We start from the raw sequence: 17587 nt of genomic DNA, 5'->3' as shown, positions 1-17587 counted from the left end.
GCGATTTCTTCTCAAATGGTTTTTTTTTCAACTTCTAAAACGTCACAGAAAAAACGTTATAGCGAAAATGCCATGATGACCTGTTTGGAGCAGTGAAACCCTAGAATCCAAAGCTCTGATACCAAATGTTATGAGACCAACTCAAGAAAAGATAGAAAAGATAGATCAACGCCTTAGAATTCAGCCTCTTCGAGGGGGCAACCTCCTTTACATTACATAAATGAACAATTCTTTGATGATTCAAATGACAAAACCTCCTTTCTATATATAGGAGTCTAAGGAGTCACAATATAATCCAGCTGACCTAACAATAATAATATAAAGCCACAAAAATAACAATAGAGGGATTCTATGGGGCACAGTAATAACAATATGGGGGAAATAGGGGCACAACAATATTAATAAGGGGTATAACTACAATAGTAATGGGGTAATCACTAGTATTATAGGGACCCAACACCCTTGCCCCACCTCGACAACCCAATGGCTGGCCCGGGGTGGCGGGCCGATTTTTGGGGTGGGGCTGCACGGGGCTATATTTTTTAAATTTCTTATTTAGTTTTAAGTTTTTTAAAATTGTTATGTTTAAAAAAATTAATTATCATTTATCATTTTTTTTGTTAATTTAAGCTATTATTTTTTTGTAATTTACTGATTATGTGTCTTTTTTTGCAGGAAAATGGCATCAAAGAAGATTTCTGTGAATCTTTCTGGACCAAAGATGATTAAATTTGGATCCTCAAAAAGCATTTTTGGATGAATCAAACCTGAGCTGATAGCTACAAATTGTTCAAGTGCCTCAAACGATAAGAAGACGATTTCATATTGGAAGAAATCAAACGAAGTGAAAATTCCAGAAAATGTATGGTATGTGAAAGAAAGAGAAAGTGAAGATGTGTAGATATATCTATATGTTGATATACCTAATGATAGTGGAATTTATGAGGTGCTAGGAAAGGTCATAGACATGTGTTCGATACCAGAAAATGAAGTTGTTTATATGATTACAAAACTGCCCAAGTCACATGAAAGGATTAAGTATCAATTGTTATATTCATTGTATGACACGAGAGAGGTATCTACAAAGTTGTGTAAACAAATCGTAAATGAGATGACACAAAATATCATAAGTATTGTGGTGGGTTGGTTGCAGGTGTTAAGGATAATTGTTCAAAACTAGCAACTATTCCTTCAAGTTTTCTTAGTTTTCCTTTGGAGTATCAGTCATCAACCTCCAATTTTAGTTATTCAACTAAAATAGCAGAACTCTTTAATTTACTTGGTATATAGCAAATCCTCAAATTTACCATAGAACCAAAAGTAATTTAAAAACCCAATTCATAACCTTATCGTGTCTGAAATTTAAATTAACTCACGTGCATCTTTTGACGCGATCACCGTTAGATCTGACCCCTTCAATCCAATGGCTATCATGTCGCTCGCTCGCCAACTAGCTTGGCCGATCTCCACTATCAATAAATCCCACTTGATCCAGCGGCTATTGTGTAATCTCACGTGGACTCTTGCACAACCGATATCAGGTCGAGGGCGCGTGAGAAAAGTAGTTTTCTCGTGCTACGTGTCACCTGATAAGGGTAATTGTGTGAAATTGTAGAATACCACTTACCACTTTTTGACTGTGCGAGATACTACTTACACCTACGAAGACCACTCTACTATTCTGATTAACATCTACGCTAGTTGGCATACAATGACCATTAAATCTATTGGATTTGTCCGATCAGACGATTCAGATGTTCTCCTAAGTTTCTTGCGAATTTATTAGGTTTCCTTGCCAGACTTTGCACTTCCACCAAGTTTATTTAAATACATAGTGAGTGAAGATTTAGATGTGACAACACAAGAATATACAAAACTCTAATTCTAGAGGGCTCAAACTGGAAATCAACAAAATTTAGAAATATTTCGAAGGAAATTAAAACCTTTGGGATTTGACCAATCATGCATAGTATTCACAGAGATACAAAGAGATTCCAAATTTTACATTCCAATCCTCTTCAGCCAAAATGTAGCCAAAATTTGTCAAAATCCCATTCAACTAATTCAAAACTTACATAAATACATGTACATACAACAATTAGATCCTGAATCAATGGATCAAATCTGCCTAATCCTAAATAATATCTAATCTGCATGATATTCTCCTCAAGAATCTCAACTAAGCCTAAATGCTTGAATTAATTACAAGAGAATTCAAATCCCTGAATTCTAGCTCAAATCCTATCTAGAAAGCTTTGTAAAGTGACAACTAAAGGATCCCACTCCTTTGCTTATATATATAGGTATATAATGTATTTTTAGAAAAAATTTCGAAGTCTTGTGTCTTCAAGCCTCATGCTCCTGCATCAGACTACCGAGGACGAAATTCTTCATGGGATCCTGTCCATGAGATCTTCTACAGAACTGCCCAATTTCTGTAGCAGGGCATCGGTCATCCAGGTAGCAACTACAATTGGTTGATCCTTCCACTTGATCAAATACTGAAAATACTCTTGTCCTCTTATCTTTTTAAACAATCTCTTATCTAAAATCTTTTCTGGCTGCAATGCCTTTATTGTAGGTAATTGTTTTACCCAATCAACCTGTTGTTCTTCTTTAGCTTCTGTTGTATCATCCACATTTCTATTTTCATACCTATACAAATCAGCAACATTGAAAATTGGAGATATTCCAATGTTAGGGGGTAACTCAATTTCATATGAATTTGCAAAAAATTTCCTCAAGGCTCTGCATGGTCCAATTTTCTTAAATTTTAACTTGTTATACTCCCTTTTTGGAAATCTTTCCTTCCTTAGGTGTGCTAAAACCAAATCTCCAACTTCAAAATTGACTTCTCTCTTCTTTAAATCTGCTCTGTTCTTGTACTTTATGTTGCTATCCTGTAACTGTTGTTTTACCTATTCATGTATTTCTTGAATATTTGAAGAAAAATATTCTCCTTTAGAACTTCTCATTTTAGCTTTTCCCAAGTCTCTTAATTCAGACACTCCTCTTGGGTGCATCCCATAAACTATATGGAATGGACTGTGCCGTGTACTCTTGTTAGGATAATAATTATAAGCATATTCAGCCTGTGCCAAAATTTGATCCCACTGTTTTGGATGTTTGCCTGCTAGACTTCTTAGAAGATTACCCAAGCTTCTGTTTACAACTTCAGTCTGTCCATCAGTCTAAGGATGATAAGTTGAACTGAAATCAATTTAGTACCAAATTTCTTCCACAAGGTCCTCCAGAAATGACCATCAAATCTAGTGTGTCTGCCTGAAACAATGCTCTTAGGTAATCCATGCAACCTTAAAATCTCCTTAAAAAACATATTAGAAATGTGAGTGGCATCAATGGTTTTATAACATGGAATAAAATGTGCCATTTTAGAAAATTTGTCAACCACAACATAAATTGAATCATTTCCTCTTTGAGTTTTTGGTAAACCCAAAACAAAATCCATACTTACCATTTCCCAAGGTCTATCTGGAATAGGTAATGGAACATACAAACCTGTGTTTTGGCTCCTTCCTTTCACATACTAACAGACTTTACAATTTTTTACATACTTTTCCACTTTAGATCTCATCTTCGGCCAGAAATAAAACTGATTCAACTACTCATACGTCTTGTCTACACCAAAATTTCCTCCAAGTCCACCACTATGTTTCTCCTTGATTAAATTTTCTCTCATAGAGAAATTTGGTATGCACAACTGATTTCTTTTAAACAACAATCCTTCTTGCAAGAACAAATCCAGCGACTTACTTCTGTCTAACAAAATAGGATTTTTCAAAGCTTCGAATGCCTCTTTAAAATATAAATATTTCTCATATAATTCTTTAAGAAAATCAAAACCCAACACTTGAATTTGACTTTCCTGAACTAGAATACTTTTTCTGCTTAAGGCATCTTCTACTTTGTTTGATTGACCATTTATATGTTTTAATACAAAATTAAAACCTTGAAGATATTATACCCATTTTGCATGTTTCTGATTAAGCTTTGGCTATTGCATAATGTACTGCAATGCATGATTGTCTAAATATAGTATAAATTCTTTAGACATCAAGTAATGTCTCCACTTTTTCAATGACTGTACAACTGCATAAAATTCCTTATCATAAGAAGAATATTTCTTCTTTGATTCATACAGTTTTTCACTGAAATAAGCTACAAGTTTGTCCTCCTGACTTAAAACAACGCCAATAGCTTCTCCACTAGCATCACATTTCACTTGAAAAGGTTTATTAAAATCAGGCAAAATTAAAATAGGCTTTTCAGTGATATTTCTTTTCAACAGCTGGAAGTTCTTTTCTGCTTCAACAATCCATTTAAATGGATGTTTATCCTTCTTTATAATGTCAATAATAGAAGCATTGATCTCACTAAAATTCCTTATGAATTTTATATAAAAACTAGCAAGACCATGAAAACTTCTTACTTCAAAAACACCCTTCGGTGAAGGCCACTCTATGATCGCCTTTATCTTCTCTGGATCCATCTTTCCATCTGTTACCACAAAATCATGTACTAAGGGCTGCTACTTAGCAAGATCTCATGAAACTGTTTCAGACCAGGCTTTAGACTAAGGTTTAGCCTCCTTAGTCAGAGAGGGCTCTCTCACAGATTTTTGATATGCATTAAGGGCAAGAAAAGATGGCTAACTCTTTTAAACAACACATGAAAAATAAGATGGTTGGACAAATATCAAATTAGTCTTCATTGGGCTTATGGAGTCTCACCCATTTCAGTAAACAAAAGCACTGTCTTTTCATGGAAGTCAAGGCTCTTTACATCAGATGTTCAAACATACTTTACATAAACCACAGATTGCCAAGCATACAGGAAGTCAGAGCATTAAACATGAATTCTGAGTGATTATGCTGTAACAATACTGTAAAAAGAACACTAAGAGAATAAACCACCATACATTTGAACAATATGATCTATTGAGAATCTTGAGAAGAAACAACAGCTGTTTTTCTATTACTGTAATAAGTCTTTTACATCAGCCAAAATGAAACTCTGTTTTTTCATAAATCTCCCAACCCCATTTACATCAGAGTTTCTCCTATATATAGGAAAACCAAACTAAAACTACCTTGAGTCTCCTCCTCCAGCATGAGGGGAGCTCGAAGGTTCCTATTAACTATCCTTATCTATTTTAAACAAACTTATTAAATACAAAAGGTATTGCGCTGTAAATACATAGAGTCCTAATCACATTGACATTCTAACTCTATCTCCTCGTATGCATGATGCTTTTGTGAATGCTGCCACATGTCCTCTTTCTGTTTCGGTTGAGGTATCTTGAAGGAGAACACACTGAATGAGCTGGCCTTGGATTCCAGTCACGTAGATGGCTTCATTAATTAACCAAGGAAGGTGCTCTGTTTTCACGGCCTCTGTCTCCCATCACTCTTCATCACTTTAAAAACATGTCCTCTGCTCTTTAATTCTTCCCAAACAACGCATATCACCACACCTTTCAAATGCGCTGGAAGCCTTATGAGCTGAACAGGTGTACAAACCGGATCACCGAAGACTAAAACCAAAACCCTAATAATTCGGTCATAAAGTACCTTTAACGAGACTTTAGCTGGAAACAAAACATTTCACCTTTTTGCAATGCACATCTGTCATCTTCTGAACAGCTAGGATAGTTTTGAATAGTCACCTTTATGCTCTTGAAACATTTCATTCAAAATTAGCTGACCTCAGCATCAATTTCATTTTTTCTCATAAAACAGTCATCTACAGCAGTTTCGTAGCGCGCTACGAAACTGCTGTGTGACTTAAAAAACACAGTCTTCCTCTAAACTGCTCACAAAATTGAATAGCTGCTGTTTGCTAGGCTTCACGGTTCACCATTTGAACCAGCCTATAAATAACCAACTGCTCATATTCATCCTTGAAGACCGACAACACCGCAAGCAAGTCTGCCACCAGCATTTCCTGTGCTCTTACTCAATTCATGGCCACCTTTGCCAAGATCATGTCTGAGCACAGCATATACGAACAACTTTTTTCTCACAACTCCCACTAATAATGTAATCCCTCCCATTCATATAATATGACCGAGTATAGTTCTGAACACTTCCTGTAGGAGTAATGTCAAATTTCATATGTAGCCTTCCATCCACAGCTAAGTGTTGCTTGACCTCATTATCCACAGTTGAGGAAAGGATATAATGATCATCACGAGAAAAGCACACCATCACATTCCCTCTTAAGCTGGTCGTTGTATACAAAGGATGTGTAGGCTTTTGTCGTAAGTCCCAAGTTTTGATTTCCTGATCAAAAGATGAAGTCGCAAACAAGTATGGGGAATGATGAGCAAACTTTACCACATTTATATGTTCACGGTGGAGATCTTCGAAAACTTGTAACCGTTTTCTACTGCACACATCATACAGAGCAACATGTTTTGAATATCCACTAGCAAGGAAATAATTATCTGTTTCATTAATATAGACAGATGTTAATTTCTCAAACTCTTCATATGTGTAAGTGGCAGGGTTTCTACTGCTGCTGCCTGCACCATATCTGGAAGGAAGAACAGTTGAGCGCATTCGGTTCACATCATACAGTTGTAATGTGCCATTGTCAGAGCCAGCAATAAGCTTGGAAGGGTCCTTGTTGAACCAACAGAGACCAAGAATACTATGATTTGCTCCAACTGACTGAACATGTCCGACAATTTTACCACTTTCATGGTTGATCACAACCACTTCCCCATCCAAAGTCCCGAAGACCATCAAACTAGCATCAGATGGATGATACTCAAATTGTCTGGGCCGAAACTTCTTGTTTGTCCTTAAGCATGTTGTACAAAACAATAAAAAAGTCATCCTCCAATGTTGTCGACGCGCACAACCACAGCATAAAACTTGTATATAAGCAAACCATTTCCCTTTCCACTCATATGACGCTTGTAATCTAACTCCAGATTGTCGACGAAAGTATCAGAAAACAAATCGGTGCTATAAAGGATGGAGTCCAGCTTTGAGCTCTCGTTGCTCCAGCACGTTTCAGGCCTTCCTTCTTAATTATAAAGCTTGCCCCTCTGAAAGCACTGGATACAAGGGCAAGCAGACATCCTTTAAGATTGCTTGATGACAATCCGCTCTTGATTCCTCTTAGTCTTTGCACTAGGACTCCCATCGCTGACTGTTCTTAGATCCCTGCCAATCTACGAAGTCTGCAATCCGAGCATGAGCTGGAGAACGTAGTTAATTGGACTTGAATTTCTCCTGCCATAACCATTACAAAAATCAAACTTTGTGATTTGACCTTCCAACATCTATTTCTGAGTCGTAGTTTTCAGGGCCATAACAGACTTTAGCCTTCAATCAGGGCTGGATTCTTTCCAACAAGATACTGACTATGTGGATGCATATAGATCAACCAAATGGGCAAACCTATAGCCTCCAGCGCCATTTGTATTATCTCTTATGTTGGTGCCAGACAAACGACCTGGAATTTTGGTTCCAATTGAAAGTGCATTATGTCCACCTCATATCCACCGCAACTTTTGCTTGTACAACTGTCAACCGTCTCTTTGCAAGCACCCATATTATGACATTTACCATAATGCCCTCAGCCACAAAAGGAGTAATTATTAAACATGTTTCCTCTTGAAGATTAATCCTAATGAGCTGCAGCTGAACAACTGTTTGTGATGGACCAAAAAGGCTCTGTTGTTGCTCTAAACACTGCAGTGTCAATAGTAGTAAGCACCATTCAGGCAGGAACCTTATCATCAAAATTTAGTACATGAACCTTCTGCTGAAAACTCGAGCAAATCCCCAATTTCGTAGCACGCTACGAAATCACCTAAACAGGTAGCGCTGCGAAAATGCTAAAAAAGAATTCAGGCGCTGCGAAAACACCCTGTCTTTAAGCTAGGCTAAAAATTTTTAGCAACAGAATTTTCAGTGATAACAGTGGCTCCACTTGGGATAGTGTGCCCTTGTGGTGCACTAAGAACATGCAGCTCCAGTGCCTTATCCATTTGTGACAGAAATTTTCTTGACAAGCATAACTGTAGGAGAAAGAAAGCTACATCTACTGAAAAAAAAATGCTCAGTTAACCTTGAGCTTATTTGCATTTACCTCTACCTACCTACCCTAACCATTTCAACTTCTTCAGCTCAATCAATGTGAAATTTCCAATGCAGCCAATCCTCTGTTTTATCTAACATTTGAGTCCTTTGGCTGTGCTTGAAACAAAAATAAGCCAGATACTGAAGTAACCGAGGCAGCATGAGGTGTAACTGTTCTTCAACATGAAAATATAACTGGAAGCCGCCTGAACAGCAAATCTTTTCCATGTATTCAGCTATAGGGTCAAAAAACACATGGTTAGTTCGCTGATTCTCAAAACTTTCTGTATCTTTAGAGAACTTATCTTCAGCCACACCAAATTCATTTGATATGCCATCCAACTGCCTTTCTGAATGATGCTCACAAACAATGTAATTTTCCTCACTACTATGATCATTATTTGAAGTAAGCTGCTACAAGGAATTACAAAATTGAGCAAGCTTTTCCTCTGCCTGAGGGTCATAGAAAATTTCCTCCAATATTTCTTCTTGCTGGGTGCAATCAATTTCATCTTCATCATGATCTAAAGCCGGACCAATCTGCTGCATCTCTACATCAATATCAAAGGATGAAACATGGGTTTCATAACTAAACCCCTGCTGCTCCTCATGCTGCGTTTCATGAGATGTTATACCCTCTCCTTGGTGCTGGAATGCATTGTTATGGAGAGCCTCTAAAATTTCTTCATCCATAAATTCATCATCACCATAACAATCCTCCAAGTACTGAATAAGATTTAAAGAATGCCCACAGCAATCTTTGAGCAACAACAAAGAAGGATAACATTCTTTATACATTTCACAGAACACATCATGAAAACTAGCAAGCGAATAGATTGAACCATTTTCCAGACTTTTATACCAAGACCATGCTTTTCCTTCTAAAGTGGCCATAAACATCCTCATGAGACAATCCTCAGGAAAGTGAACCTTAAGACTGCGTACATGCATATGAAACCTAACCAAATGAAGAGCAGCATTGTCCTTCTTTTCATCTTTGAATATTGGAAGATCATCTAACCAATCAACCTTTGGCATAGGATTTGGAAAACCAGGGATATGAGACCGATCCATAGGAGCATACCTGGCATTCATTCTTGCAGTAGAATCCATCTTGAGACTTCATCAAGCTACTGATCTTCTAGCAGTGGAGTCACCTTCTAATTTGTTATTTGCTGTGTGGAGTCGCCAAGGTAGTTTTGCAGCCTCAAATTGATGTCTGAGCTCCTGCTACCTTCAGAAGTTCAACCATTGATTTCGGGAATGAATAGACTTCAGGCTCCCGGCAGACGCACCAAAATGTTATCACAAAATCGTGTACTAAGGGCTGCTACTTAGCAAGATCTCATGAAACTGTTTCAGACCAGGCTTTAGACTAAGGTTTAGCCTCCTTAGTCAGAGAGGGCTCTCTCACAGATTTTTGATATGCATTAAGGGCAAGAAAAGATGGCTAACTCTTTTAAACAACACATGAAAAATAAGATGGTTGGACAAATATCAAATTAGTCTTCATTGGGCTTATGGAGTCTCACCCATTTCAGTAAACAAAAGCACTGTCTTTTCATGGAAGTCAAGGCTCTTTACATCAGATGTTCAAACATACTTTACATAAACCACAGATTGCCAAGCATACAAGAAGTCAGAGCATTAAACATGAATTCTGAGTGATTATGTTGTAACAATACTGTAAAAAGAACACTAAGAGAATAAACCACCATACATTTGAACAATATGATCTATTGAGAATCTTGAGAAGAAACAACAGCTGTTTTTCTATTATTGTAATAAGTCTTTTACATCAGCCAAAATGAAACTCTGTTTTTTCATAAATCTCCCAACAACATTTACATCAGAGTTTCTCCTATATATAGGAAAACCAAACTAAAACTACCTTGAGTCTCCTCCTCCAGCATGAGGGGAGCTCGAAGGTTCCTATTAACTATCCTTATCTATTTTAAACAAACTTATTAAATACAAAAGGTATTGCGCTGTAAATACATAGAGTCCTAATCACATTGACATTCTAACTCTATCTCCTCGTATGCATGATGCTTTTGTGAATGCTGCCACATGTCCTCTTTCTGTTTCGGTTGAGGTATCTTGAAGGAGAACACACTGAATGAGCTGGCCTTGGATTCCAGTCACGTAGATGGCTTCATTAATTAACCAAGGAAGGTGCTCTGTTTTCACGGCCTCTGTCTCCCATCACTCTTCATCACTTTAAAAACATGTCCTCTGCTCTTTAATTCTTCCCAAACAACGCATATCACCACACCTTTCAAATGAGCTGGAAGCCTTATGAGCTGAACAGGTGTACAAACCGGATCACCGAAGACTAAAACCAAAACCCTAATAATTCGGTCATAAAGTACCTTTAACGAGACTTTAGCTGGAAACAAAACATTTCACCTTTTTGCAATGCACATCTGTCATCTTCTGAACAACTAGGATAGTTTTGAATAGTCACCTTTATGCTCTTGAAACATTTCATTCAAAATTAGCTGACCTCAGCATCAATTTCATTTTTTCTCATAAAACAGTCATCTACAGCAGTTTCGTAGCGCGCTACGAAACTGCTGTGTGACTTAAAAAACACAGTCTTCCTCTAAACTGCTCACAAAATTGAATAGTTGTTGTTTGCTAGGCTTCACGGTTCACCATTTGAACTAGCCTATAAATAACCAACTGCTCATATTCATCCTTGAAGACCGACAACACCGCAAGCAAGTCTGCCACTAGCATTTCCTGTGCTCTTACTCAATTCATGGCCACCTTTGCCAAGAACATGTCTGAGCACAGCATATATGAACAACTTTTTTCTCACAACTCCCACTAATAATATAATCCCTCCCATTCATATAATATGACCGAGTATAGTTCTGAACACTTCCTGTAGGAGTAATGTCAAATTTCATATGTAGCCTTCCATCCACAGCTAAGTGTTGCTTGACCTCGTTATCCACAGTTGAGGAAAGGATATAATGATCATCACGAGAAAAGCACACCATCACATTCCCTCTTAAGCTGGTCGTTGTATACAAAGGATGTGTAGGCTTTTGTCGTAAGTCCCAAGTTTTGACTTCCTGATCAAAAGATGAAGTCGCAAACAAGTATGGGGAATGATGAGCAAACTTTACCACATTTATATGTTCACGGTGGAGATCTTCGAAAACTTGTAACCGTTTTCTACTGCACACATCATACAGAGCAACATGTTTTGAATATCCACTAGCGAGGAAATAATTATCTGTTTCATTAATATAGACAGATGTTAATTTCTCAAACTCTTCATATGTGTAAGTGGCAGGGTTTCTACTGCTGCTGCCTGCACCATATCTGGAAGGAAGAACAGTTGAGCGCATTCGGTTCACATCATACAGTTGTAATGTGCCATTGTCAGAGCCAGCAATAAGCTTGGAAGGGTCCTTGTTGAACCAACAGAGACCAAGAATACTATGATTTGCTCCAACTGACTGAACATGTCCGACAATTTTACCACTTTCATGGTTGATCACAACCACTTCCCCATCCAAAGTCCCGAAGACCATCAAACTAGCATCAGATGGATGATACTCAAATTGTCTGGGCCGAAACTTCTTGTTTGTCCTTAAGCATGTTGTACAAAACAATAAAAAAGTCGTCCTCCAATGTTGTCGACGCGCACAACCACAGCATAAAACTTGTATATAAGCAAACCATTTCCCTTTCCACTCATATGACGCTTGTAATCTAACTCTAGATTGTCGACGAAAGTATCAGAAAACAAATCGGTGCTATAAAGGATGGAGTCCAGCTTTGAGCTCTCGTTGCTCCAGCACGTTTCAGGCCTTCCTTCTTAATTATAAAGCTTGCCCCTCTGAAAGCACTGGATACAAGGGCAAGCAGACATCCTTTAAGATTGCTTGACGACAATCCGCTCTCGATTCCTCTTAGTCTTTGCACTAGGACTCCCATCGCTGACTGTTCTTAGATCCTTGCCAATCTACGAAGTCTGCAATCCGAGCATGAGCCGGAGAACGCAGTTAATTGGACTCGAATTTCTTCTGCCGTAACCATTACAAAAATCAAACTTTGTGATTTGACCTTCCAACATCTATTTCTGAGTCGTAGTTTTCAGGGCCATAACAGACTTTAGCCTTCAATCAGGGCTGGATTCTTTCCAACAAGATACTGACTATGTGGATGCATATAGATCAACCAAATGGGCAAACCTATAGCCTCCAGCGCCATTTGTATTATCTCTTATGTTGGTGCCAGACAAACGACCTGGAATTGTGGTTCCAATTGAAAGTGCATTATGTCCACCTCATAACCACCGCAACTTTTGCTTGTACAACTGTCAACCGTCTCTTTGCAAGCACCCATATTATGACATTTACCATAATGCCCTCAGCCACAAAAGGAGTAATTATTAAACATGTTTCCTCTTGAAGATTAATCCTAATGAGCTGCAGCTGAACAACTGTTTGTGATGGACCAAAAAGGCTCTGGTGTTGCTCTAAACACTGCAGTGTCAATAGTAGTAAGCACCATTCAGGCAGGAACCTTATCATCAAAATTTAGTACATGAACCTTCTACTGAAAACTCGAGCAAATCCCCAATTTCGTAGCACGCTACGAAATCACCTAAACAGGTAGCGCTGCGAAAATGCTAAAAAAGAATTCAGGCCTGCGAAAACACCCTGTCTTTAAGCTAGGCTAAAAATTTTTAGCAACAGAATTTTCAGTGATAACACCATCAGTAGAAACAACAAAGCCCAAATATACCAACTCTTCCTTCATGAATGAACATTTCTTTAAATTTAGGAGTAACTTTTCTTGTTGTAGCTTCTGTAAGACATAATTCAGATGTCACATATGCTCCTCTTTAGATCTGCTGTAAACTAATATATCATCCAGATATACTATTACAAATTTACTAGCCTCTAGATGTGTAGCCTGAACAGATACCTCATCTATGCTAGTGGGATTAAACATGAGAATGGTGTGCTTTAAATAGTTGTGTAGACCACCTATATACTTCAGCAAAGTTTCAGGTGAGTCTAAAGAAATTCCTAGAATCAAAGATCTTTTCCTAAATTCTTGGGTGTAGCCTTGCACACTTTGCCCCTTTAATTGTCGAAGAGTTTTCAAAATCATCATGGCTTGCTGCATATAAGCTAGTGGATAGTATTGTTTTTAATTGCAGAAACAAATTCACTCCAGACAGAAAAAATTTTACCATGCTTCTTCATGTCAGCTTGTGTCTTGCCTTCCCACCATACCAAGGTAGTGCCTCCAAGGCGTAGGCTGGCTAGATGAATCTTACTCTTGTCTGAATCAATGCTCTGCACCTTGCAATATACATCATTTTGTCTAATCCAATTATCCAGCTTCTTTGCATTCAACTCTCCATCATATATCGACAAATCAAATTTAACATCTAATCTAATCAAAGATATTTTCTTTTTATTTTCAGGGCTATTAGGAGGTGTGGGAAACTTTTCTTCATTCCATTTGCCCTTAGAATGGTCATGGAGGAGAGATTCTTCTACTCCTTTATCTTGTTTGGAGTTTGATGAATCTTCATCTCTACCTTTCTTAAATTCTCTATACATTTCCTCTACCATGGCTCTCATGGTCATGAAACTATCCATGAATTGGGAGTTTGATTCTAAGGGACTTTCTTCTGACATTTTCCTCTTATGGTAGACTCTTAAAATTTTTAGATTAGCTTCAACCAACTCTCCTTCTCCTAATTTAAGCTTTGATCTAGTTATCATTCAACAAAAATCTAGCACAAGCTTGTCTAACCTTAGTAACCTAGAGCTCTGATACCACTTGATCTGATATTGATCTAAGACAAACAATTAAGGTATTACGGACTCATGTGCCTAGATGTGGCTATGTTATTTTATGCAATGGATCGATAAGATTGTGAAATACACAGACACTGAAGAAGTTAGAGAAAACATAATAGGCAAACATGTAAACACAACAAGTTTAATAAGGAATTCACCCAATACTCCTGGGCTACGTCTCCTGGTCTAGCCTTCAGTGGCGACCTCTCTATTATGTTTTCAAAAGCAGAGTTTTTACAACAATGAGCTCAATTTGAGTCTCACACTGCAGATATAAATCAGCAAGACTGTACTTGGATCCCCCAAGTCTCTGTTGTACACAGACTCTACTTACTGAAACTCGACCTCTATTGGTCAAAGTAGTATGAGCCCAATCTGAGACTCATACATGACAGGGATATATAGAGGAGTTCACCTGAACCTCTCAAGCCTTCTCTAGAGTACACAGACTCTCTGACTCTCTCTGGCTCTTTCTGGCTCGACACTGCCTATTTGCTTCTGTAGGTCAGCTCGGTGATGAGCCCCAAAAATGGGTAACTTATTGGGCTCATTTTTCCTACTTTTCTTCATCAATCCACCATTTTTCATAGATTATGCATGTTTTTTGAGTATTTTTATGTTATTTGAATGAATAAGGGTGTTCACTTTACCAAGGAGGCTAATACGTGGTTATTTCAGGTTTTTTTGGACAAATTTTGGAACAAAGCCAAGCAATCATGAGCTAGGTGACAGCCAAGCATGAGGAATCAAGGGTGAGGATTCATAGAAAGGTTGTCTCTTGCATTAAATGTCCCTTCCTCGAAATCTTCACCCTCAACTCGGAGCTCAGCAGGCCACCAAAACGAATCCTAAAGGCAGCCAAGCAACTTTGTGAAGAGTGATTGTTTACTGGCAGTTTGAACAGTCGAGCCCCTTGAGTTAAGGAGGGCTGCTAGGACCCTCGTAGGGCATAAATAGGAAGGCTTCAGCCTTCGTAGTTTACTTTTGGAACTGTTGGGTTTTGCACTATAGTGTTATCATTATCTCAGCTCATTTTCATAGCTACTGTTGTATAACTTTCTTGTGACATGATTATTTTTGAGGAATGAAGAGCAGCTTTACTTGGCATTAGTTCTGAGTTTTCTTTCAGCGCCTGTAGCTCTTGGGGTTGGGCCCAACCCAAGTGCCAAGGCTTCCTTTATGTACTATTATTTTCTTTTCATGTCTTTGCAAAGTAATTTCTGTTAAGTAGATTAAAATCTTATTGGTTACCTAGGTCATTGTTGATGATTAGAAAAGATTTTTATGTTCATATTGAGTTGATAGGTTATTAACAGGGAAAATCTTAAGAAAAAGGCCATCAAGGAGCTCTGATCTCACCTCTCCCTTAGTGGGATCATGAGCTGGGACAAAGGTGACCTTGCTGCCAACAAAAACACTGTCATTGCCTCACCATGCAATCATTAGTGTTAGATTCTCATTTGCAAAAGTTGATACCAGTTGTGGTTAAGCATTCAGATTCATGATTTCTGAGGTTGCATAAGTATTTCATGTGATTTCATTGCAAATAAACTTCTGTTCATTTCCTTTGCTGTTACTTAGGTCAGATTAGAATAAAGTAGCTAGGTCATTGGTTTTCCAAGTCATTATTTGTCTAGTTTGAGAAGTAACTTGCAGAGCACCTGTAACACCTCTCCATCTACCCGTACTCCATCAATTCCATCTGCTCCATCCCCTAACTCTGATTCTTGCCTCACATTTGCTACACCTTGATCTAGTTTCCATATTTTTGTGCAACATTGCTCCACTCCCCCTTGAACAAATCCAGCCATCCTCATCTCTCCTCAGCTCCATCCACCAAGTCTTGGACCTCCTCACACCCTTATCCTACCTCCATACTCACTTCTCCACCTTTCTCTCTCCATCCACCCTCCAAAATCCCATTTCTGAACATCCTGTAGAAAATACAGAACATCCTGTAGAACCCCTGCAGACTTCCTGTAGAAGTTCACGGAAGCGGTTTGTTGATAGCCAAACTCGGTGAAACTCTCTGGAAGGGTGCTAGGGACCCCTTAGGCCCCCTTCTAACCTTCCCAACCTCTTGCAAGCATTTCCTCTCGCTAATCCACCTCTGCACAGTCAAAACAGTCAAAGCACATGCATGATCATTCTGAAAACTTATTCAAAAATACAAAAAGATGTTTTTTTTTTCAGATGTTACTATAGAAGTAGCTTAAACACATGCATTTTACCTTCCTAGAAGTCAATGGAATCTCTTCAAGTAGGTTGCATCTTCTTTCTTGCAACAGTAGGGCTAGCTGGTAAAATTAGGGTTTGCTAGGGTTTGTGTTTCCTTTCAGCTTTCCAGTTTCTTTCTGCAAGTAGATTAGCCTTCTTTGAGTTAGCTTTCATCCATCAGTTAAAAAGCTTCTTCTCAGAGCTCATAGAAGTTGACTTAAGCTCCTAGCGAACTTGTGCTAGCTGACCAAGTGACAGCTGCGGCAAGAGCTAGTACTTGTGCATACAACATCATCGCTTGCAAGTTTGTTACGAACTACTGGGTTGATAAGAGTAAAGAAGGGAGTCCCAGGAGTTGCAGCATTATTGCTGCAATACTGGAGCCCACCATCTTTTTGGCACTGTTGCCGGGGAAGCGTCAGAGTATTTGTGATTGCTGCTTTTCTTCTATTTTTCTACTCCAACCTCCTGCTAAGTAGTTTATTTCAGTTTCATTCTGAAATTTTATTTCTGAAAAAGTAGATTAGACGTTTCCTGCTTTCATAGATTAGCCTTTCAATTCCACAATTTCAATTCTACAAGCATAGAATAGCATTTCAATTTTGCAAGCGTAGAATAGCATTTCAATTCCGCAAGCATAGTCTAGCATTTCATTCTTGCAATTTGATTTCAGCAAAATAGATTAGTCCTTTCCTGCTTTCATGTTATGAAACCAGTTCACAAAAAGATAGAAAAGAGAGATCCACGCCTTAGAATTCAGCCTCTTCGAGGGGGCAACCTCCTTTACATTACATAAATGAACAATTCTTGGATGATACAAATGACAAAACCTCCTTTCTATATATAGGAGTCTAAGGAGTCACAATATAATCCAGCCGACCTAACAATAATAATATAAAGCCACAAAAATAACAATAGAGGGATTCTATGGGGCACAAAAATAACAATATGGGGGTAATAGGGGCACAACAATATAAATAAGGGGTATAACTACAATAGTAATGGGGTAATCACTAGTATTATAGGGACCCAACATGCCCCTCTCCTTCAAAAAAGTGTTGTCCTCAACGCTTGAGTAGTTCTGGATACTTCTGCATAAAATTCTCATCCTCCCATGTGGAATCTTCAGCGGATAAGTTCTTCCACTTGATAAGATACTCTGAAATTGATCGATTTCGTAGCTGTCGAGTTCTTGTTTCTGTGACTGCTTCCGGTTCCAATATAATTTTTCCTTCCTCGTCAAGTTCTGGCAATATTGTTTGAACTGGGAGCTTGTCACCTATAACCTTCTTTAAACATGAAACATGGAAAACTGGGTGCAATCGAGAAGCTGCAGGAAGCTCCAATTTGTATGCCATAGTACCAATCTTTTGCAACACCTTGTACGGACCATAATACTTTGGTGATAATTTATTA

At 38.2% G+C, this 17587-nt stretch overlaps 2 pseudogenes; both read right to left on the bottom strand.

The window, feature by feature from the left end:
• Nucleotides 1-6002: 6002 nt before the first annotated feature.
• On the bottom strand, nucleotides 6003-6767 carry LOC149182759 (protein DWD HYPERSENSITIVE TO UV-B 1 pseudogene; annotated as a pseudogene).
• Nucleotides 6768-10876: 4109 nt separating this feature from the next.
• On the bottom strand, nucleotides 10877-11662 carry LOC149182758 (protein DWD HYPERSENSITIVE TO UV-B 1 pseudogene; annotated as a pseudogene).
• Nucleotides 11663-17587: the final 5925 nt, after the last annotated feature.

Source organism: Pinus tabuliformis, chromosome 3_2 (assembly GCF_031772625.1).
Source record: "Pinus tabuliformis cultivar Carrire ecotype Pingquan chromosome 3_2, CPIR1, whole genome shotgun sequence".
Taxonomy (NCBI): domain Eukaryota; kingdom Viridiplantae; phylum Streptophyta; class Pinopsida; order Pinales; family Pinaceae; genus Pinus; species Pinus tabuliformis.
Note: the sequence above shows the minus strand (reverse complement) of the source record. Positions and strands in the feature narration are given on the sequence as shown.